This window comes from Oryctolagus cuniculus, chromosome 5 (genome assembly GCF_051225735.1).
Source record: "Oryctolagus cuniculus isolate XC-2025 breed Fujian yellow rabbit chromosome 5, ASM5122573v1, whole genome shotgun sequence".
Taxonomy (NCBI): Eukaryota; Metazoa; Chordata; class Mammalia; order Lagomorpha; family Leporidae; genus Oryctolagus; species Oryctolagus cuniculus.
Window position 1 is genome coordinate 134,530,826 of NC_142871.1, and position 24,350 is coordinate 134,555,175.

The 24,350-nt window shown below is 46.9% G+C and overlaps 1 long non-coding RNA gene across 2 annotated transcripts in view; it reads right to left on the reverse strand.

Moving 5' to 3' along the window:
* Positions 1 to 290: 290 nt before the first annotated feature.
* LOC149126682 (uncharacterized) overlaps positions 291 to 24,350 on the reverse strand; it is a 59,986-nt gene continuing 35,926 nt past the window's right edge. The window contains exons 3-4 of one of the 2 annotated variants that reach the window (XR_016234653.1): positions 14,266 to 14,308; positions 291 to 751 (exon numbers count right to left, since the gene is read on the reverse strand). This is a non-coding gene — a long non-coding RNA (uncharacterized LOC149126682). The remainder of the gene's footprint in view (positions 752 to 14,265; positions 14,309 to 24,350) is intronic. The other variant, XR_016234654.1, reaches the window with a different exon arrangement.

The window sequence follows — 24,350 nt, forward strand, 5'->3', positions numbered from 1 at the left end:
GTCGCCTCGGAAATACGAAACAGCCGCAACCGCTTCAGAAGTCCTCGCGGGCTGCAGCCGAGTGAGAGGCGGGGCTTCTCTTTCTCTCCGTCACCTATTGGTAGGCGGAAATGGCGGGTGCTACGGGACCCTACGAGGCTCAAAACTCGCCCATTTAATTCTGACTCTTGATACTTCCGGAAATACGTGATTCTTTTCGTTGGGCGGCTACCTAATTAGCTTCTGCTGTGTGACAGGAGCCACTATAAATGCTGAAAAAACAGTGAACAAAGCAGACAAAAATCCTTGTATTCATGAAATTGATACTTTATTGGATAAGACATAATAAAAGCGATATGTATTAGGTTAGATGGACCAAAGTACTAAGGGAGAAAAATGAAACAGGTAAGGGATAAGTTCAACTTTAAAGACACAGAATGCTTATCGAGGAGGTGACAAGTGAGAAATGATAATTTCTTAAAGCAATAAGGCCAAGTGCAAACCGCTTTACTTACAGTGTTTGAGTCCCTTTAAGCCCAGGGAATATAGTAGAATACCCAGTTTTTTATTTTTTAATAAATCTTATTATTTATCTATTTGAGAGGCAAAGTTACAGACGGAGGGAGAGACAGAGAGAGGGGTCTTCCATCTGCTGGCTCACTCTGCTGGAGCTGGGCCAATCAGAAGCCAGGATCCAGGAGCTTCTTCCCTGGATGCAGGGGCCCAAGGACTTGGGCCATCTTCCACTGCTTTCCCAGGCCATAGCAGAGAGCTGTAGCGGAAGAAGAGCAGCCGGGATTCAAACTTGCGTCCATATGGGATGCAGGCACTGCAGGCGGCGGTTTTACCCGCTACCCTGCAGTATCAACTGCAAGTATCCGGGTTTTAAGTCCCGTCGGCTTGCTTACTAGCTGTGCTGCTTGGGCAAGTTGGTCTTTCTTTTTTTTTTTTTTTTTTTTTTTTTAAATTTTTTTTTTTTTTATTTTTTTTTTTTGACAGGCAGAGTGGACAGTGAGAGAGAGAGACAGAGAGAGAAAGGTCTTCCTTTGCCGTTGGTTCACCCTCCAATGGCCGCCGCTGCAGCCGGTGCACCGCGCTGATCCTGGCAGGAGCCAGGAGCCAGGTGCTTTTCCTGGTCTCCCATGTGGTGCAGGGCCCAAGCACCTGGGCCATCCTCCACTGCACTCCCTGGCCATAGCAGAGAGCTGGCCTGGAAGAGGGGCAACCGGGACAGAATCCGGCGCCCCAACCGGGACTAGAACCCGGTGTGCCGGCGCCGCAAGGTGGAGGATTAGCCTATTGAGCCACGGCGCCGGCCGCAAGTTGGTCTTTCTGAGCCTCAGTTTTCTCATCTGAAGAGTATGGGTAATAATTCTTACTCGTGTAAGCAGATGGAAGAATGAAATACGAACACGCTTGTAAAGTGTTTAGTGAAATGTTTGTATGTACTAAACCTTCCACAAGTGGTAGCTATTAAATAGAAAAAATGATGGAAGTACATTCTCTAAAGATGTAATCTGTTGTAGCCCCAAGGACAAACTTTCAGCCTGGGCTGTTGATGACAAAATGACCTGCCTCCCTCTTAGCAAAGGGAAATAAGAGTTGAGAACTCAAGGGGAGGAACTTTCTGTTCTTCTGCCCTACATTCTCTGATGATGTAGTTGCAACCAAAATAATAAATGCTACTTCATTTAAATGCTTACATTCTCCTGGGTGTTTTAAATACATTAATTTACTTAATCCATTCAACAACTCTTTATTCGTATTTTAGATAAGAAAACTAAGCGCTAACCAGGTTAAGTACCACAAAGATTACTTTCTGGTTTTAAGGGAAAAGTTAGCTGCATAAAGAAGTTATTAACATCTAACTACCCTATGGCAGTGGTAAATCTTAGCATTAATTGTTATGTGTTTTCTGTTGGAATGCCAGCAGAGTATACATCAAGTATGGTGTGTTATCACGAAAAATGTTTAACTTGGATCCAATCAAGTGAAGCTAAAGAAAAGCAAAAGGCATTAGGCAAATTCAGAAGGCAGACATTGGATAGACGGACCTCTTTCCTTCACCAACTCAGGAAAAGGTGTCATTCTAACTTAAAAAGTTTAAAAAGATTATTTATTTATTTGAAAGGCAGAGTGACAGAGAGAGAGGGAGAGCCAAAGATATATTCCATCCGCTGATTCACTCCCAAAATGGCCACAGCAGCTAGGGCTGGGCCAGACACCAGACTAATGAAAATACCTTATCTAGGAATGTGAGCTTCTAAATTGTAAACTGAAATAAACCACCATCCTTCCTAAAAACTTTTTCTTGGGTATTTTACAGTTACAGTAATGAAAACCTCTCTCTCTCTCTCTCACACACACACACCCCACATTTCCTGAATCTATTTTATAGATGCATAGAGTACTCCACTTTTCATTATTGTAACCAAATACTTGCACCACACTACTTTAAAAAGAAAAGAGGTGGGACCAGCATTGTGGCATAGCAGCATTCCATAAGAGCACTGGTTTGAATCCCAGCTGCTCCACTTCCAATCCAGCTCCCTGCTAACACACCTGGGAAAGCAGTGAATGATGGCCCAAGTACATGGGCCCCTGCCACTCTCATGGGAGATTGGGATGGAGTTCCAGTCTCCTGCCATTGGCCTGGTCTGGCTCTGGCCATTGAAAACATTTGGGAAGTAAACCAGCAGCTGAAAGATCCACCCCCACCCCTACTCTGTAACTCTGCCTTTCAAATAAATAAATATAAGAAAGAAAAGAGGTCTGTTTTGTCTCACATTTCTGGAGGTACAAGTTCTAGCCATCATCTGATGATGGCCCTTTCTTGGTGCAATATGGGGTAGCAGAGGGCATCCCGTGGTGAGACCAAGACTGTGAGTGTATATGTGTGTCTGGTCTCTTTCCTTCTTCTTATAAAGCCACCAGAATTTGGTCATGGGGGCTGCACTCTAATGACTGTATTTAATCCTAATCACTTCCCAGAGACTCCCATTTCAAAAACACCATGGTTAAAATAAGTTTCCTCCCTCCTAGTTCCTCCCAATAGGACTTAAACTTCAAAACATGAAGCCTCGGAAGACACTCAAAGCATATCCTAAAAACACGTAAATTTCATTATAATAATGTACCTCAATTTATTTATTCATTTTTAAAAGATTTAACTGGTGTGGGGGCAGGAGAGAGAGAGAGAGCGAGCAAGCGAGAGAGAGCTACAAGCCAGGAGCCAGGAGATTCATTCCAGTCTCCCATGTGGGTGGCAGGGGCCCAAGCACTCGGGCCATCTTCTGCTGCTTTTCCCATTCCACCAGTAGGGAGCTGGATAGGAAGTGGAGCAGGCAGGATGTAAACCAGCACCCATATGGGATGCTGGCACTTCAGGCGGAGGCTTTACCCACTGTGCCACAATGCTAGCCCCTGTGCCTCAATTTACTAACTAGTTCTTTACTAATGAACAGTTAAATTGTTTCCTACCTCTTGAAGTTATAATGATACCATAGTACTTAGTTAATTCATATTCACTCAAATGAAGTCAAATTCTAGATTTGCTGGGCTGAAAAGCTTTGCATTTGTAATTTTAAAAAATACTACTGGGGCCAGTGCTGTGGCATAGTGGGTAAAGCCACTACCTGCAGTGCTGGCATCCCATATGGGCGCTGGTTCCAGTCCTGACTGCTCCAGTTCTGATCCAGCTCTCTGCTATGGCCTGGGAAAGCAGTAGAAGATGGCCCAAGTCCTTTTGCCCCTGTACCCACATGGGAGACCCAGAAGAAGCTCCTAACTCCTGGCTTCAGATCAACTAAACTCCAGCCATTGCAGCCAATTGGGGAGTGAACCAGCGGATGGAAGACCTCTCTGTCTTTCTCTCTTCCTCTGCCTCTCTGTAACTCTACCTTTCAAATAAATAAAGAAATATTAAAAAAAAAATTCTACCAAATTGCCCTCCATTGTGGTTGTATTTCAGAATATTTTTCTATCCTTTCAATATAACATGTTTAAAATGGCATTGTATTAGTATTTTAATTTCTTTCTATCATGAATAAAATTGAGCATTTTCTTCTCATATGTTTAAGATTCCTGGGTAGGACATTTGACCTAGCAGTTAAGCCTATCCTTGTTCCACATTTGAGTGCCTGAGGTCAATGCCCAGCTCCAGCTCCTCACTCCAGCTTCCTGAGAGCAGCCTCTAGGAGCCAGCAGTGATGGCTCAAGTGGTTGAGCTCCTGTCACCAACGTGAGAAACCTGGATTGAATTCCCTGTTTCTGGCTCTGGCCCTAACTCAGCCCCAAGCATTGTAGGCATCTGGAGAGTTAACTGGCAGATGGGAGCTCACTGGCTTGTGGTGGAATGAGGAGATGAAAAGGTCATGCCAAGATGGCCGCTGACAACAGAAATTGCCTGGCAACAGGCTGTGATTGGATGGCTTTGGAAACCACATGGCAAACGGAGCCTGCCTGGCAACAGGCTGTGATTGGTTAGGGCATAAACCGCCCCTTGACCAGATTGGCTATCTTGGCTGTATAAGCTGTTGTACCAACTGGAATAAAGGAGTCTGAGGGCTGCTCCCCTCAGGCCCGCTTTCACCCAACTCCAGGGTCTGTGTGGTGACTCTGCGCCTCTTGCCCCCACCATGCTCCTCCTCTCAGAATGAATCCTCTCAGAAGAAATCAACAGCAACACTCGCTCACTTGCTCTAAATTTAAAATGTTTTTCTTAAGATCTATTTCTTTGAAAAGAAAAGAGAGGGAAAGACAGAGATCTTCCATCCACTGCTTCACTCCCCAAATGCCTGCAACAGCCAGGGCTGGGCCAGGCCAAAGCCAGCAGCCAGGGATTTCATCGAGGTCTCCCGTGTGGGTAACCGGAACCCAAGTACATGAGTCATCATGTGCTGCTTCCCGTGATGCATTGACCAGAAGCTGGATCAGAAGCAGAGGTGGGACTCAAGCAGATATGGGATGCAGGCATCCCCATTGTGCCACAACATCTGCCCCCCAAAATTTTTTAAAGGAATCTTAAAGAGTCACCGAGCCAGGGCCGTGCTGTGGCATAGCGAGTAAAGCCTCCACCTGCAGTGCCGGCATCCCATATGGGCGCCAGTTTGAATCTCAGTTGCTTCATTTCTGAGCCAGCTCCCTACTAATATGCCTGGGAAAGCAGTGGATGATGGCCCAACCGCTTGGGCCCTGCACCCAAGTGGGAGACCTGAGAAAAGACCTGGCTTCAGATTGGCCCAGCTATGGCTTTTGTGGCCATTTGTGGATGGAAGACCTCTCTCTTTCTCTTCCTATCTGCCTCTGCCTCTGTAACTCTGCCTTTCACATAAATAAATAAATCTTTAAAGAAAAAAGTAATAGACTTCTATGTACACTGCCTTCCTATATCCTCTGTCCCTTTCTCTATTACATTGTTAATCTCATACTTTTCTTGATTCGAGTAGAGAGCTCTACATATTAAGGAAATTAACTCCTTGTCTGTCATATTAGTTGCAAATATTTTTCCATTTGTTATTTGTCTTTAGCTTTATTTTGGGTGGTTTTATCACGAAAATTTTTTGAATTTGTGTTTTGGCCAGACTTATTCATCTTTTCCTTTATGACTCTGGGTCATATATAGAAAAGCCATTTCACTGCTCTGAGATTAACTTTTAATTTTTAAAAAATATTTACTTATTTATTTGAAAGGTAGAGTTACAGAGGGAGAGACAGAGAGAAAGGTCTTCCACCCGCTGGTTCACTCCCCAAATGGCTGCAACGGCCAAAGCTGGGCCCATCCGAAGCCAGGAGCCAGAAGTTTCTTCTGGGTCTCCCACGTGGGTGCAGGTGCCCAAGTACTTGGGCCATCTTCCACTGCTTTCCCAAGCTATAAGCAGAGATCTGGATTGGAAGTGGAGGAACCAGGACACAAACCGGTGCCCATGTGTGATGCCAGCAGCACAGGCAGTGGCTTAGCCTACTATGCCACAGTGGCAGCCCTGAGATTAACTTTTTAAAATTCTCTTCTACATATGCCACATGGGTGGCAGGGGCCCAAGCCACTTGAGCCATCCTCTGCCTTTCCCAGCTGCATGAGCAGGGAGCGGTGACTGGAAGCAGAGTGGTGAGTGGGAACTGGAACTTGTACTCCGACATGAGATATCTGCAATGGCAGGCAGTGGCTTAACCCACTGTACACCAACACTGGTCTCACTCCATCCTTATCCTTGCTTGTCTTCTTCTCTTTGCATATTGGCCTCATCCTCTTACAGCCTGGCTTTCCCCATACCCCCAGGTAAGACAACCTCAAATATCTGCAAACTTCCATTCTTCCAGCATTTAATGTCAGAAACTGGGGCTGGGGAAGACCTAAATGGCCAGGTTTAGGCCAGGAATCCTCCCCTGTTGGGTACAGGTGGGAAACTGTGCTTAAGTAAACTTTAGGGTGTGAGGGAGGAGTACATAAAACTTGGAGGGGTCCTGCTGCCAAAGAAGTACAGAAAAGCATCCCGGAGCAAAACTGGTAGGTACCGCTGCTGCCATTGGGCATACCTAACACAGCTTGCAAAACCCAACTCAAAGGAGATACGAGTTTCAGGTGGCAAATTCTACTGTCACCACTGGAGGACTTGGGCCCTGCATTCCTTAATCACCTACTTCTACCTTTCCTCAATTCTCCCAGACATTTCCCCAGTGCTAAGGCACAAGAAGTAATACTTCGTTATTCAACATTCATGTACTGAGTCTCTACTTGGTGTTTAGGTCTGTATTGGCCACCATCAGTGGGAAAATGAATAACACACTGTGCCCGCCATCAGCTTCAGTGTGGGAGAATGAAGAATTACAGCGCGGTGTGGCTAGATGCTTTTATCAAGAGGCAGTATCGCCTGGTGCTAATGAGCATAGCTGCCCATATTTGAAGCCCAGGCCCACCACAAGCTCTTGCTTTGATCTTGGGGAGGTTGCTTGTTGCTTAACTTCTTTGGGTCTCAGCTTCCTCTAGTCTAAAAGAGAAACAATATTACTTCACAGGATAATGACTGTGAGGGCTGATTAAAATCATTCTGAGGCCGCAACTCAATAGGCTAATCCTCCGCCTGCGGTGCCGGCACACCTGGTTCTAGTCCCGGTTGGGGCGCTGGATTCTGTCCCGGTTGCCCCTCTTCCAGGCTAGCTCTCTGCTATGTCCCGGGAGTGCAGTGGAGTGCAGTGCTTGGGCCCTGCACCTGCATGGGAGACCAGGAGAAGCACCTGGCTCCTGGCTCCTGGCTCCTGGCTTCGGATCAGTGTGATGCACCGGCCGCAGTGTGCCAGCTGCGGCGGCCATTGGAGAGTGAACCAATGGAAAAGGAAGACCTTTCTCTCTGTCTCTCTCTCTCTCACTGTCCACTCTGCCTGTCAAAATAAATAAATAAATAAATAAATAAATAAATAAAATAAAATCATTCTGATAAAGCACTTAGCACTGCATGGAAAGCATTGCAACACTTGGTGTGCAAGGTTGGGACTGTCAATAACAAGAACAGGTTCCCAAAACCCAGGTCCCTTGAATGCCAAGTCCAGGACTCCTTCCAGGCCCCTTTAGGGCAGCACAGGAACTGAGCCCAGTAATTCAGCGGCATTTTCTCTATCCCAATAAAAAAAACTTCAGCATCATATTTTAGCCATAATTGGCTGCTGGCTCTTCCACTTGTTAAGTCATATTCAGAATTCACAATTATTAGTTCCATTCCTAGAGCCCAGGGCCCTGACCTGCAGGGGAGAGGCTGAACCTCAAAAGCATGCTTTCCTCTGGAGGCACACCTCAGAGGGGGCTGATCTGATAGGTGCTCCACTGGAGTGGATCACATCTGGTGTACCTTCCTCCCCCAACCCCCATTTCTTATTTTGGACTGAGAGCTTGCAGCCACAAAATGAACTGAGAAAGCTGAAACCTGATCTTTCTATTTGAGAACTTGCACAAGTGCACAGCAAGGCCTCCTAGGTGGGTGTAAACAAAGCAGTGGCTGGGAGCTCCATGATTGCAGCTGACTGTCTTCATCCATCCCACCCTCCAAGGGCAGCAGATTGGGAGGTGACCTGGCTGCAGCTACCCAAGGCCATGGTGCCCGGAAACAAGGGTTTCTCCACCTAGGCTGAATAAATGACAGCAACAGGAAGACCATAATGAGCATGCCCATCTGGCATCCGCAGCAGCAGACACTGTCCATCTTTGCCTGGCCAGGTGAGAAGGAAATAACCATTCATTAGTTCTGCTGCGATTGTCTTGCCTCCCTCACAGTAAACAGAACGCTTCTTGCTGAGAATAGGAAAGGCTGAAGTCCTGGGGTCTGAGGAACATGTTCTGTTTGAGCCTCTTTATTAATCTAAAGCCATTGGACCAACAGGTTATGGCATCAAGAGAAACCAGGCAAGCATTAATCACCCAGGCAGAAGAACGGGTTTGGCAGGGCGATTTTGAAAACTCCAGAAAGGAAGTACTACTCACTTTGGAAACGTGTTCTTTTAAGTAGATAGGATATTTCCTCTGAGCCTCTTTTACCAGCATCAGAAGCTGCCAGTTTGACTTAGGGGTGCCATACTGGAGAACCGGAAAGAGGAACCGAGGTGGCCTCTGTGTGGCTTAATACTCCAGCAGGATCTGAGGCTGTGGTTGGGAATGAGACTTACAGGTGCACACACGCACCCATACACATCCACCAGTCTACTGCCCCAGGGCATGTTGTCTTCAGTGGGTAGCTTTTACTGGGAGAGAAGGGAAATTAACATTTATTAAGCAACCTGTTTGTGTCAGCACTAGACAGTGTGCTTTTATCCTATCCCTCCTGGGATAGGATTCTGAAGGTTTTTGTTTTGTTTTGTTTTGTTTTTGCATTTTTGTTCTTTACTGATAAGAAAACTGAAATCCAAAGAAGTGATGTAATCTGAACCAAATCACATGGCAAATATGTGACAGACAGGATTTGAGCCCCGATGGCCACAGTCCAGTGCTCTTTCCATTGAACACATTGCCAGTACATCTGAGACCTTCACTATCTCATCTCGAGGGTAACTCACAGCAACTTCCCTGCTGCAATAGGGGAACCTCGTTTTTTCAGACAGGTACTTCAAAGTGCCAACATGTAGCCCCAGCTGCCCAGTTAGAAGGCCTTCCACATAGAAGGGACAGCTCCACCTACAGGTGAATCTTACTTTAAGTCAATTATACATCAATAAACCTGAATTAATTTCTAAAAGGAGTGGGATATATTATATAAAGAGCTTCTACAAAATAAGAAAATGACCATTAAGTCAAGTGAAAAGTACTAAGAAAAAAGAACTATAAATGTCATTTACACATGTGAAAAGACATTCATCCTCTTTCGTGACAATAGGAATCCAAATTGAAAGTCATTGAAATACTACTTATCACTTATTGGTTTGGTAAAAATCCAAAAGGTTGATCTTAGAATCGCCATGATTATGGATAAATAAGAACTCTCATATATTACCAGGCTATTTAAATCAAAACAATTCCTGTTAAGGATAATTTGATAATGATTATCAAAATTAATCATATATATGTTTTTAAAAAAACTTTTAAAATCTATTCATTTGAAGGGGCTGGAGCTGTAGTGCAGCAAGTGGGTAAAGCCATCGCCTGCAGTGCCAGCATCCCATATGGGCGCTGGTTCGAGTCCTGGCTGCTCCACTTCTGATCTAGCTCTCTGCTATGGCCTGGGAAAGCAATGGAAGATGGCTTAAGTGCTTGGGCCCCTGTACTAGTGTGGGAGACCCGGAACAAGCTCCTGGCTCCTGGCTTCAGTTTGGCACAGCTCTGAGAATTGCAGCCATTTATGGAGTGAACCAGCAGATAGAAGACCTCTCTCTCTCTCTCTCTCTCTCTCTGCCTCTGCCTCTCTGTAACTCTGCCTTTCAAATAAATAAATAAATCTTTTAAAAAATCTATTCATTTGAAATGCAGACTGACAGACAGAAAGAGAGACATAGATCTTTCATCTACTGATTAATTCCCCAGATGCCTACAACAGTCAGAGCTAGGCCAGCCCAAAGCCAAGAGCCAGGAGCTCCATCTGGATTTCCCACCCAGGGGCCAAGAACCCAGGCACTGTGCCATCATCTGCTCCTTCCCAGGAACAGTAGCAGAAAGATGGGTGGAAATCCAAAGAAGGACTCGATCCCAGGCACACCAATATGGGATACAGGGATCCCAAGCAACAGCTTAATCTGCTGTGTGCTGTGTCATAAAACATCCTCCCATGTAAATGCTTTTTAAATCAACAATTTCATTTCTAGAAATTTATCCTACAGTTATAGTTACAGATGTGCACCATGACATATATAAAGATTACTCGTTAAAGCAGTGTTTGAAAGGAAGAGCAAAGTCTGGAAAATAAAATGCCCATCCACAAAGGGCCAGATAAGGAAACTATGGGCGTGGGGCACAGCGGTGCAGTAGGCTAAGCTTCCGCCGGCAGCAACAGCATCCCATATGGGCCCTGGTTCGTGTCCCATCTGCTTCTCTTCTGATCCAGCTCTCTACCATGGCCTGGGAAAGCAGAAGATGGCCAAGTGCTTGGGCCCCTGCACCTGTATAGGAAACTAAGAGGAAGCTTCTGGCTCCTGGCTTCAGATCAGCTCAGCTCTGGCCATTGCGGCCATCTTGGGAGTGAACCAGCGGATGGAAGAACTTTCTCTCTGTCTCTCCCTCTCTCTATAATTCTGTCTCTCAGATGGGAGATCTACACCATATGAAGCAATAGAAAACTGAGAAATATTTGTTTATACTGATATGGAAAACTCTCCAAGATATATTAATAATTAAAAAAACAGGGTACAGAAGAGTATTTATAGTTGATATCATCTATTTTAAGACTGAAATATTATTTGTATTATCTTATAAGCACATTAAACCTTTGCAGGGTTGGGGCTGGTGTTGTGATGTAGCAGGAAAAGCCACCGCCTGCGATGCCAGCATCCCATATGGGCATGAAAATTCATGTCTTGGCTGCTCCACTTCCAATCCAGTTCTCTGCAAATGGCCTGAGAAAAGCAACAGAAGATGGCCTAGGTATTTGAGCCCCTGCTACCCACATGGGAGAACCAGACGAAGCTCCTGGCTCCTGGCTTCCGTTTGGCCCAGTGCTAGCCTTTGCAGCCATCTGGGGGAGTGAACCAGCAGATGGAAGATCTCTTTCTCTGTGTGTCTCCACGCCTCTCTCTCTATAACTCTGACTTTCAAGAATAAATAAATCTTTAAAAAAATTTTCTCAAGGTGGGCATTTGGTGCAGCAGTTAAGATACCATGTAGATTTCAGCATCACATACTGGAGGACCAGGGTTCAAGTCCTAGTTTCACTCCAATTCCAGCTTCCTACCAAGGTGCACCCTGGGAGGCAGCAGGTGATGGCTCAAGTACTTGGTTCCCTTCCCCCCATGTGGGAGACAGGAACTGAGTACCAGGCTCCTGGCTTATGCCTCACTCAGCTACAGCTCTTGGGAGGTATTTGAGAGTTGAGCCAGCAATGAAAGACCTACCCCACCCCACTCAAGCCTTTCAATAAAATAAATAAATTTTTTGTTTAAAATCTCACAAAGGAGGTGCAAGAAAAAAGTAACCGTGGTATAGGGTAGAAATGGGAAAAATATCTCACTGTGTAATTCTCAAAATTTTGATGTTTATTACTTTTTGAAGATTTGTTTTTATTTGAAAGGTGCAGAGAAAGAAAGAATGAGAATCTTCTATTCACTCATTTATTTCCCAAATGACCACAACAGCCAGGGCTGGGCTAGGTTGAAGACAGAAGCCTGGAACTCCATCTGAATCTCCCATGTGGGTGACTGGGGCCCAACTACTTGGGCCATCTTTTGCTGCCTTCCCAGACACCTTAACAGGGAGCTGTATTGGAAGTGCAGCAGCTGGGACTCAAATCAGCACTCCAATATGGAATGCTGGTATTGTAGATGGCAGCTTAACCTGCTGTGCCACAACACTGGTCCCAATTTTGGCGTTTAAACTATATGAACACTGGGGCTGGTGCTGTGGCACAATGGGTTAATGCCCTGGCCTGAAGTGCCGGCATCCCATATGGGCGCTGGTTCGAGACCCGGCTGCTCTGCTTCCAATCCAGCTCTCTGCTATGGCCTGGGAAAGCAGTAGAAGATGGCCCAAGTCCTTGGGCCCCTGCACCTGCGTGGGAGACCCGGAGAAAGCTCCTGGCTCCTGGCTTCGGATCTGCACAGCTCTGGCCGTTGCAGCCAATTGGGAAGTGAACCAGCAGATGGAAGACCTCTCTCTCTCTCTCTCTCTCTCTCTCTCTCTCTCTCTGCCTCTCTTCTCTCTGTATAACTCTGATTTTTGAATAAATAAATAAATCTTAAAAAATAAACTATATGCCGGCGCCACGGCTCAATAGGCTAATCCTCCACCTGCGGCGCCGGCACACCGGGTTCTAGTCCCGGTTGGGGCGTCAGATTCTGTATCAGTTGCTCCTCTTCCTGTCCAGCTCTCTGCTATGGCCAGGGAGTGCAGTGAGACCAGGAGAAGCACCTGGCTCCTGGCTTCAGGTCAGCACGGTGCGCCAGCCGCAGCGGCCACTTGGGGGGTGAATCAACGGAAAAAGCAAGACCTTTCTCTGTCTCTCTCTCTCTGACTGTCCACTCTGCCTGTCCAAAAAAAAAAAAAAAAACAAACAAACAAAAAAACTATATAAACACTAAAAATTAAGTAAATAATTGTTCGTAAAAGGAAAGTAAACCACTTGAGAGGGGCATGCCACAGGACTTACTGCCACTGCTGGACCATTTCTCAAGATTGTACACAACCTACTTTCTTCAGGAGACTCATCATTGGAGGAAGTGACTCATATAATATGCAGTATCCCAACCTGACACCACAGTTAATAAAATAAATAGGAAAGCCATTGACTGAGGGAAAATGCTAGTAAATATACTTATTTCAAAAAAGACATACTTAAAAAACTTACAAATCAGTAAGGAAAAAACCAAAAACTATGTGCAAAAGACACTTCATCAAAGAAAATATTCAAAAGGCCAATAAACCCTTAAAAAGTTCCTGAAATTATTACTCATTAGGGAAATGTAAATTAAAGCCACAATGAGATACCATCACAAAAGCACTATAATGGTTAAAAGTAAAACACTGAAATGTGAAACGCTGGTAAAGATTAGAGCAACTTCCAGGGCCCAGGCCATCCCCCTCGTAAGCCCCTAGACAGCTCTTCTGCAGAGGACTCCCGCCTCTCAGATACTGGCCAAAGACAGCTCAGGAAGCCCAGTCTGACCAGCACCCAGCACAGCTGTGCCCAGCTAGCTCAGTGCTGTCCAGGCTCAGCTGTGGAATGCTCTTGTCTCCAGCTTCCTCATCTGCTCCACACCTGCTCCAGGCTGTCTGACTCTAGGGGTCATCTGGCCTCAGGGCGAGTTTGCAAACAACCACAGAACAGCGCCTGTGGGAGCCTGGATTCCTCACCATCCACAGGGCAGAGCCTAACTGAAGAGTAGGGGCCAGCACTGTGATATGGAGGTTAAAGCCCCAGCCTGCAGCACCAGCATCCCATGTGTGTGCTAGCTGGAGTCCCCGCTGCTCCACTTCCAATCCAGCTCTCTTCTAATGTGCCTGGGAAAGCAACAGAGGATGTCCCAAGTCCTTGGGCCGCTGCACCCACATAGGAGACCCAGAAGAAGCTCTTGACTCCTGGCTTCGGATCAGCCCAGCTCTGGCTGATAACAGCCATTTGGGGGAGTGATCCTGCAGATAGATCTACCTCTCTCTGTAACTCTGTGTATCTAATAAATAAACTTTTTTTTTAAAAAAAGATAGGGCAACTGAAACTCTCATATACTGCTGACAGGAATAAAAAATTGTACAGAGACTTGTGCAAGAATTCAAAGAAGCTGTTCTCATAATCACCAAGCTGGCAACAACCCAGAGGCCCATGCCAACAGAATGGCTAAACAAATCTGCACAAAGTCATACTAATCAACAACAACAGATACGCAGGACAACACAGGTGAACCTCTGCGTGAACATTAGGCTGAATGAAAGAAGCCAGACACGAAGGAGTGCACACAGTATGTTTCTAGTTATGTGGTGGTCTAAAACAAATGAAATTGATTTATGGTTGAATAAAATGAAGAAAAATGGCTGTGTTTGGGGTGTCAACTGGGAATAAACACCAGAGAAATTGCTGAGGCATTGGAAATTATGGAAATATTCTATATTTTGATAGGGGTGTGTGCTACATGAATATAGGCATTTGTCAAAGTTATCAAATTATGTACCTGAGATTTGTGTAGCTCATATCCACTGTTCCTCAAACGCACCCTGTAAATAAACAAATATTGACAGTATTGTAGCTAGTGGGTTAGACTTCAGTAAATGAAAAAATATATGGAGGGCACAAGGAGTCCTCTCGCTGACAGAACAGGGAATTTCAAAAATGGAGGGGATAGGCTTGGCATTGTGGTATAGTGAGTTGGGCTATAAGTATCCCATATGAATGCCAAGTTGAGTCCCAGCTGCTCCACTTCTGATCCAGCTTCCTGCTAATGTACATAGGAAGGCAGCAGAAGATGGCCCAAGTGCTTGGGCCCTCACCACCCACGTGGGAGACTTGGATGGAGTTCCAGGCTCCTGGCTTTGGCCCAGCCCAGCTCTGGCCATTGCAGCCATTTAGGGGAATGAATCAGCAGATGGAAGGTGTGTGTGTGTGTGTGTGTGTGTGTGTGTGTCTCCCTCTGTCTCTGTAACTCTGACTTTCAAATGAACAAAATAAATATTTTTTAAACAATGGAAGGGAGGGTGATGTACTATCTGATGTTGGGTTATAATCGAAGGTATCAGCATGAACTCATGGTTTTTTACAAATGTATAGTGAGCAACACCAGTTTTGATCATGTCCTGTGCAAAAAGAAGGAACCATGCCTATGCAGAACACTCCCCCACGTGCCAGTGGGGAGCTGTCATCACCCCGCATGGTAAAAGCCCCTGCCTAGCTCACTTCATTGAGCCAGTGCACAGAACCTTTTCCTGCTGTGCTTCTCCCTTGTGCCTGAGCACAAGCCAGTAAGCCTTTCCTGGGTGGACATTGGCCTGTTGTCAATTTCTATTTGCAAGTGAGTTAAAGAACCTGGAGTAGGTAACACCATTGGAAAAATGAAAAAACTGAAGGAGAGTTCCCACATGAGGACACTGGCAGGGTTAAAGATTAGAAATTCTCGGGGCCTGGCCGGCACTGCGGCTCACTAGGCTAATCCTCTGCCTGCAGCGCCAGCACCCCAGGTTCTAGTCCCGGTCGGGGCGCCGGATTCTGTCCCAGTTGCTCCTCTTCTAGTCCAGCTCTCTGCTGTGGCCCGGGAAGGCAGTGGAAGATGGCCCAGGTGCTTGGGCCCTGCACCCGCATGGGAGACCAAGAGCAGGCACCTGGCTCCTGGCTTCGGATTGGTGCAGCGCGCCAGCCGTAGCAGCCATTTGGGGGGTGAACCAACGGAAGGAAGACCTTTCTCTCTGTCTGTCTGTCTCTCTCACTGTCTAACTCTGCCTGTCAAAGAAAAAAAAAAAAAAAGAAATTCTCGGGGCTGGCGCTGTGGAGTAACGGGTAAAGCCACTCCCAGCAGTGCTGGCATCCCATTTGAGCACTGGTTCTAATCCAGTTCTCTGTTGTGGCCTGGGAAAACAGTGGAAGCTGACCCAAGTGCTTGGACCCCTGCACCCATGTGGGAGACTGGGAAGAAGTGCCTTGCTCCTGGCTTCGAATTGGCACAGCTCCGGCCATTGCAGCCATTTGGGGAGTGAACCAATGGAAGGAAGACCTTTCTCTCTGTCTCTCCCTCTCACTGTCTGTAACTCTACCTCTCAAATAAAATAAATAAAATCTTTTTTTAAAAGAAAGTGTGGGGAGCAGCCCGGACTGGACTGAGTTACTGGAATTGGGACTTATTCTATGCATCTGCTCTCCCACAATATGGCGCTGGGAGAGAAGTAAACAGCTTCCGCACAGCTGCCTCCAGTTCAACTAATAAACTGTAGGACTCGCTCCTGATTGGAGAGCAGCGTACTCGGCGTGTGGGCAGCCGAGTTGGGATTGGCGGAGGAGGACTATAAAGGAGGAGAGAGACGGCATGCACCAGGAACATCTAAGGGGAACATCTAGCTGAAGGAACACCTGTGCAGCCCCCCGAGAAAGCCGGCCGGCGGTGTGCCGCTCCCCTGCGGAAGTGGGGAATGTGGCCAGGGGGAACTGCCCTTCCACGGAGGTGGAAGGGATAGTAGCCAACCCGGGAAGAACCAGCAGTAAACCCGGGGAGGGCCGAGCAGACCAAAGAACAGCGCAGGGTCCTGTGTCGTTCCTCCATGAAGAAGGGGGAGCGACATAATGGTGCCGTGACTCGGATATGAAGCCTGGGCAGGGTTTAGTGTCGTTCCTCCATGAAGAGGGGGAGCGACAGAAAGACTAGACATTCTCTTCTGATTCTCTTGTGGTGGAAGTAAAGGAGTGGTAGAGGAGCTGGTTCAGGCAGACATGTGCCCAAATCTGCTCAAAGCCTGACTACAACTCGACTAGCTGTATCACTACTCAGGAGAGGCTAGGTCATGTGGCAGTGACAAACCCTGAAATGTCATCAGCTTGAGGCAAACATGTATTTGTTGTCCTCATTACTGAGTGATAAAGCCCAGTCAGCTCTCTTGAGTGGCTATCCTCCAGCTATTTACCCAGGCATCTGGGTCTTGTCCTTGGGAGTGTAGATGGGTTGGGTCCTTTGTTTCCAGCTGTGCAGATAAGGACTAGAAAGTGGACGTTTGTGTGTTTTAATGTTTTAAACCTGGAAATGCAGAACATTACATCTGCATTCCATTGACCAGAACTCAATCACATGGGCTTGCCAACATGCCTGGAGATCTGGGAAGTGTATCTTTCTGTGTGCTCAGAGAGAAAATAAAACAGTTCCGTGAATACCTACCTTTGATTCTGCCATACTAGCTATGCAGACTTGAGTGATTTCTTTAAACGTCTGTATTGTCTCATTTATCAAATGGAGACAATGACACTATACACAGTTGTAGTAAATGAAACACATAATATACAAGACATGTAAGGCACAGTACCTGACACACAGTAAATCAACAGTAGTAGTTCTGGCTATGCCAATTCCCTGGCAAGTGATGGAGACTGTTCAGGCCAAACCTTTCCATGTGATATCTATTTTCTCCATGCTCTCTGCCCACAAAGTAGTATAGTCAAGGGAAATGAAACTTTCGTTTCATCAAAAGAACAGATTACGGCCTTGGAGCGGGGCCAACAAGGCAGGATGTAATGTGAAGAGCAGTGTCACTTTGCAAAACAGGCCTTAATGCAGAGGCCTGGGTGTTGCTGAGATGGTCCTTCTTGTGGTTATTAACAACAGGTGTTGGCAAACTTCCAACAAAGTTGGGCAAGGAATCTATTCTCTACTGTCTGGAATGTAGAGGGTGGCGTTTGGGAGGTGAGGAGTTGGCAGCTATTCAGAGCTGACAACTTTCCCCAAACTGAATGCCACAGTAGATTAAGGTGGCCCAAGGAAGGCTTGTTCAAAGAGACCCAGTTAGGAACACCTTGGGCCTCCTGCTGACCTGAAAATCAAGACTCTATTTCATGGGCAGGATATAGGGTAGATTCCCCAAAATAATCATGTGTGGTTGTTTCTTTTCTCCAGTGCAGAAATGTCCCTTTCAGTCTGGAAATGGGGCACTGGAGCCAGCATGCTCCATTTCCTATATACAACCAAACCGTGATCTGGCCTTCCAATACCCAGAGATGTTTACTTTTCTAGCTTGTGACCAGAGTTGAGAAGTTCAGCAAACTTGGCAAACAATGTAATTTACGATGGTCTAGCCAAATTAATCCTGTTTTATATTTGTTAAATAAAAATCACAGGAGGCCATTGTTTTGGTCTAAGTTCTTGCACTGGATCACAATAGACCATAGTAAAAATCAAAATGCAGCCACTCACACTGAAGTTCCACACCAGCAAGTTGAAACTAAGCTGTTTCTCTTACCTTCCCAGAAATCAGGAGAGAAAGCAGTAACAGCCAAATTCCCCAAACAGGTTGGTTTCAACTGGTATGACAAAAATGTTCCCTCTACTTTAATCTTCACACAGAAGAACTATCTGAAAATAACCTGATGTGAACTAATCAGTTATTTGTCTATTCTATCTCCTTGTCCCTGCCTTAGAAATAAAGTAACTGTGATTGGTTGATTGATTGATTGATGTAAGAGATGGTGGTGGGGAGAGAGAGACAGAATGACCATTGGTTCAATCCCCAAACCTGCCATAGTCCCTGATTGCGGCCAATGCTAGGAGGTAGGAACTCAATCTAGGTCTCCCACATGAGTAGCGGGACTTCAATTTCTTGAATCATCACTGCTACAGCTCAGAGTCTGCATTATCAGAAAGCTGGAATTAGGAACCAGAGATTAACACTGAACCCAGGCAATTGCAATATCGGATGCCAGCACCTAACTATTAAACCAACAACTTCCCTTAAAGTAATTTTGAAATAATCAATGGGTTTTTTTTCTTTTTGGTTGCTGTTTTGTTCAGCCCTTCTCTGTATAAACCAAGTTCCTCTATTTAGTTAATTGGAATACCTATTCTCTGTGTTTTCTTTTTTATAGATTTAGTTATTCATTTGAAAGGCAGAGGTATAGAAGAGAGGCAGAGGCAGAGAAAGAGAGAGGTCTTCTATCCACTGGTTCACTCTCCAAATGGCTGCAACAGCCAAAGCTGGGCCCATCCAAAGCCAGGAGCCAGGAGCTTCTTCTGGGTCTCCCACGTGGGTGCAGGGGCGTAAGAACTTGGGTCATCTTCTTCTGCTTTCCCAAGCCATAGCAGAGAGCTGGATTGGAAGTTGAGCAGCCAGGACTCGAACTGGCACCCATATAGAATTCTGGCATGACAGGCAGTGGCTTTACCTGCTACGCCACAGCGCTGCCTCCCTATTCTGTTTTACAGAATGAAGTGTTTCCTGATTCTAGAATCACAAAGCCAATTAAGTACCTTAAATTAAATTATTGTAATTTTACCCTTTAATAGAACAGTGGATATCTGAGTTCACTTGGTTTTACAAGCTAGCAGATTTGGGGCCAGCACTGTGGCACAGTGAGTTAAAGCCATGGCCTGCAGTGCCAGTGTCCTGTATGGGTGCCAATTCAGGTTTCAGCTGCTCCACTTCCAATCCAGCTCCCAGCTAATGTGCCTGGGAAAGCAGTGGAAGATGGCCCAAGAGCTTGGGCCCCTGCATCCACGTGGGAGACCCAGAAGAAGCTCCTGGCTCCTGGCTTTGGATAGGCCCAGTGTCGGCCACTGCAGTCATTTGGGGAGTGAACCAGCAGATGGAAGACCTCTCTCCCTGTCTCTACCTCTCTCTATAACTCTATCTTTAAAATAAATAAAATAAACCTTTAAATAAACACTAGCAAATTTGTCAATGCTATAAAAACACAAGACGTTGGATCAAATTTTGAATCTACTTGAAAGAAATAGTGACTTTTACTGAAGTCTTAAGTCAAGCAGCAGCTTTTGGTCATTCGATGTCCTCCTAGTATCTTTGGTGGTTATATGCAGGCTTCTGACTTCTGTGGCTCAAATCAGCATGAGTAGATTCATGGCTTTGCTCCCCTTCTGCAAGACCAAAGTCCAGACAGTCTCTGTGCAGGATCAGTGTTAGGCCCTGCTTAACTGTGCTGTATTTACAGAGCCACCCTCTGACCTCTTGGACTCTGCACCTTACCTGTCTTAACCTATGGCCCTATTCCATTTCCTCTCTTACTTGAGTGATCTCTATGGACTTGACTCCTTTCTGCTGGGATCTGGAGAGTACTACTTTCCCAACATTTATCAAAGGCAGCTCAAAAACTCTGTAAAGGAGTTTCTTAGAAGGCTCAGTCTCTAGAAGGTGTTTAGGCGGTTCCATCATTGCACAATTTCAGGGCCATACCTTACATTCTATTTCACATAAATTATATCCTTTGGAGTGTTGACTTGTGGGAGCTCTGAAATGCAGAAAATGGGTATGCAGCTACATTTGGCTAGCACTGTTTTCATGTAAATGATGTGGTTTTTGGAATGGCTTGGTTGGTAGGGAGGCTAAAGCTCTCCCCCAGTCACCCCTTGGCACCACCACTACCATCCATGACAAGGAATGGAAATTCATGTGTGGAGAAACTGAAATCAAAAATGGTGGTCTGTGGTTACCACTGGCATCTTTTTATTTTATTTTATTTTATTTTATTTTATTTTATTTTATTTTATTTTTGACAGGCAGAGTGGACAGTGAGAGAGAGAGAGAGACAGAGAGAAAGGTCTTCCTTTTTGTCGCTCCCCCTCTTCGTGGAGGAGCAACACAGGACCCTGCGCTGTTCTTTCGTCTGCTCGGCCCTCCCCGGGTTTGCTGCTGGTTCTTCCCGGGTTGGCTACTGTCCCTTCCACCTCCGTGGAAGGGCAGTTCCCCCTGGCCACATTCCCCACTTCCGCAGGGGAGCGGCACACCGCCGGCTGGTTCTCTCGGGGGCTGCACGGGTTCCCTTAGATGTTCCCCATAGATGTTCCTGGTGCATGCCGTCTCTCTCCTCCTTTATAGTCCTCCTCCGCCAATCCCAACTCGGCTGCCCACACGCCGAGTACGCTGCTCTCCTCCAATCAGGAGCAAGTCCTACAGTTTATTAGTTGAACTGGAGGCAGCTGTGCGGAAGCTGTTTACTTCTCTCCCAGCGCCATATTGTGGGAGAGCAGATGCATAGAATAAGTCTTAATTCCAGTAACTCAGTCCAGTCCGGATTGCTCCCCACAGATCCCCCTTTCTTTTTATTTTTTGGCGTTGATACGCGCCTGTCTTCGGTGTCCCGCGGCACACACTCTGCTCTACTTGCTAGAGTTGCCACAGGCTCTTACAAGTCCTATCAATCAGGCAAACCGAATCCGGGTCCTCTCTTCGCCATGTTGTGAGGAGGTTTTTAGGCGCTGATGCGTGCCTGTGTTCGGTGCCCTGCAGCGCATGCTCTGGTTGAGCCTGCAGGGGCTTACAAGCCCTATCAGGCAAACCGAATCCAAGCCTTCTCATTGCCTTTTTGTGGGGAGGCCTTACTGATGTTAATTCGTGCCTGTCTTCGGTGACCTGCGGCGCATAAGCTGCTAGCCGCCGCAGGTGCTCACCACTTCCCTAATCAGGCAGACCGAATCCAAGCTCTCTCATTGCCATGTTGAGGGGAGGCCTTATTTTTCTCTATTTCTCTATCTCCGGGCATTCCTATTTCTCCCATTTTACTTCTATCTCCCAGCATTCTTATTTCTCTCATTTTATTTCTAAACTTCCATTTCTCTTATCCCTGCAGCTTCCCGGCGCCTCGCCCTGCCGGCAGCTCCGCCCCGAGGCTGCTTCTCGGCAGCTTTCCGGCTCTGAGCCGCTTCAGCCCGCGCCTCTCTCATCTGCGCAGCTTCCCAGCTTTGCGCGGCTTGGCTTCGCGCGCTCCGCGGTCTCCACGCCCTTCGCGTCTGCACCACGGCCTCGCGCCAGCCCCGTTCCCTATCTACTTGTGCCCCGCACGCTCTCTCTGCACGCGGCGGCTTCCGCGAGTAACACAGCGTAGCTTACGTGTCCGCCACTAGCATTCAATCTAAGTTCCCCAGGCTAGCCTGGCGAATTCAACCCAGCATACGTCTCCGCCCCACGGTTTGGCTTCCCGTCCTTTGCTCCCCGGGCTAATCAGACGGATCCCAACCTGGCTTACGTTTCAGCTTCTGGTTTCAACTTTTCGCCCCCTATTCCCGGGCTAACTTGAGAATCCCAAAGTGGCTTTCGTATCCGCCTCGGCCTGCCCCCCGCGGCTTCAATTTCCCTAACATTTTTCTCTACCCGGTATGTTTCCCTAAGTTTTCTTCCAACAATATTCCTCCCTCATTTCTCCTGGCCTCTCCCCACAGTCCGCGTCTGAGTCTGTTTGTTCTAGCTTTCACTTTCGCTTTTGACCTTAGAGAATTCTCCCAGCTTCCCCCCGTAGTCCGTATCCGAGTCTATGCCTAGGCTTTCAATAGCTTCTTCCGGCACCTTTTTCGTCCGGCTTTTCCCTAGGCTGTTTGCTAGTCTCTCTCTCCGGTAATTTCCCATTTCTTCCCGTTTCTTCCCTCCTAAGTTTGCTATCCGTCCTAGATTTCCTATCCGAGTCACGGCACCATTATGTCGCTCCCCCTCTTCGTGGAGGAACGACACAGGACCCTGCGCTGTTCTTTCGTCTGCTCGGCCCTCCCCGGGTTTGCTGCTGGTTCTTCCCGGGTTGGCTACTGTCCCTTCCACCTCCGTGGAAGGGCAGTTCCCCCTGGCCACATTCCCCACTTCCGCAGGGGAGCGGCACACCGCCGGCCGGTTCTCTCGGGGGCTGCACGGGTTCCCTTAGATGTTCCCCATAGATGTTCCTGGTGCATGCCGTCTCTCTCCTCCTTTATAGTCCTCCTCCGCCAATCCCAACTCGGCTGCCCACACGCCGAGTACGCTGCTCTCCTCCAATCAGGAGCAAGTCCTACAGTTTATTAGTTGAACTGGAGGCAGCTGTGTGGAAGCTGTTTACTTCTCTCCCAGCGCCATATTGTGGGAGAGCAGATGCATAGAATAAGTCTTAATTCCAGTAACTCAGTCCAGTCCGGATTGCTCCCCACACCTTTTGCCATTGGTTCACCCTCCAATGGCCACCGCAGCCGGTGCGCTGCGGCGGGCGCACCGCGCTGATCCGATGGCAGGAGCCAGGTACTTATCCTGGTCCCCATGGGGTGCAGGGCCCAAGTACTTGGGCCATCCTCCACTGCACTCCCTGGCCACAGCAGAGAGCTGGCCTGGAAGAGGGGCAACCGGGACAGAATCCGGCGCCCCGACCGGGACTAGAACCAGGTGTGCCGACGCCACAAGGCGGAGGATTAGCCTAGTGAGCCGCGGCGCCGGCCACCACTGGCATCTTCTAAATAGTTAAGAAATGATTTAGCAGAAGTCAGGACTAAAAGAAAAGGTAAAGAAAAAGAACTTACCGGAAACAAATCTGCATATATGGGCACTGAATCCCTCTCTACTAGCTCTTTGGGAGAATGGATCATGAAACCCTTTTGGTGAAAAAGACTTTTTTGGAAGAGCAATGCAACATGAGTCCTTGAATCAGGTGACCCAGCTTCCTATTTATTTTAAGTCCTCCAACTTCCAGTTACATAACCTGAGAAAATTGCTTAACCTTCTCTGTGCGTCTCCTGGTTTGTAAAATGATGTCCCAAGGGAAGATATTTGGCACTGGGGTTAAGCCGCTGCTTGGGATGCCCATATTCCATATCTGAGTACCTGATATGAGTCCGGTTCTGCTGTCCACTCCAACATCCTGCTAAGGCACACCCTGGGAGGCAGCACAGGATGACTCCAGTGCTTGGGTCACTGCCTATTACATGGCAAACCCAGACTGAATTCCTGGTTCCTGGCTTCGGGCTGCTGTGCTGTGGGCATTTGGGGAGTTATTCAACAGGTAGAAGATCTCTGTCTCTCTGCCTTTCAAATAAATGAAAATAAATAAATACATAAATAAAAATTATGAAAAATACTTACTAGAACTCCTCACAGGGTTTGTTATGAGACTCAAAGGATATAAAGCTGTGAGAACACAGTAAGTGGTTTGGTTTGCTTGTAAGTTTCAGTTAAGCTTCCTGGAACTTCCTCTAACATTTTTGGGAAACTGACAGTCATTTGAAATGCAACTCATTTTTTTTCTAATCTCCCTTTTTTCCTCCCAAAATATTTCTGTAAATCCCTTTTCAGAATGCAATTGCTCATGGGGAAAAGACATTTGACTTTTCCAGGTAACATCTCAATCTTCCACTAATGCTTCAGCTCCAAGAAGGAACAGGGTATGGACTGGGCCCCTGGGAAGGAAGAGATGACGATTTGGAGGCTCAAGCTTTGTGAAGAGATACAGAGCCCTGACAGCAAAGAGGTGGAAAGGAAGCTTCTGTCTCTTTCTGTTTTTTGTTTTTTTTTTTTTAGATTGATTGATTGATTGATTTGAAAGGCAGTTATATATAGAGAGGGACAGAAACAGAGAAAGATCTTCCACCCACTGGTTCACTCCCCAGATGGTCACAATGGCTGGGGCTAGGCAAGGCCAAAGGCAGGAGCCAGGAGCTTCATCCAGGTCCCCCACATGGGTGGCATGGGCCCAAGCACTTGGGCCATCTTCTGCTTTTTCCAGGCCACTAGGTAACTGGATAGAAATGAAGCAGCGGAGGCTCGAACTTGTGCCCACATGGGATGCTAGCATTGCAGGTGGTAGCTTTACCCACTATGCCACAACACCATCCCCAGT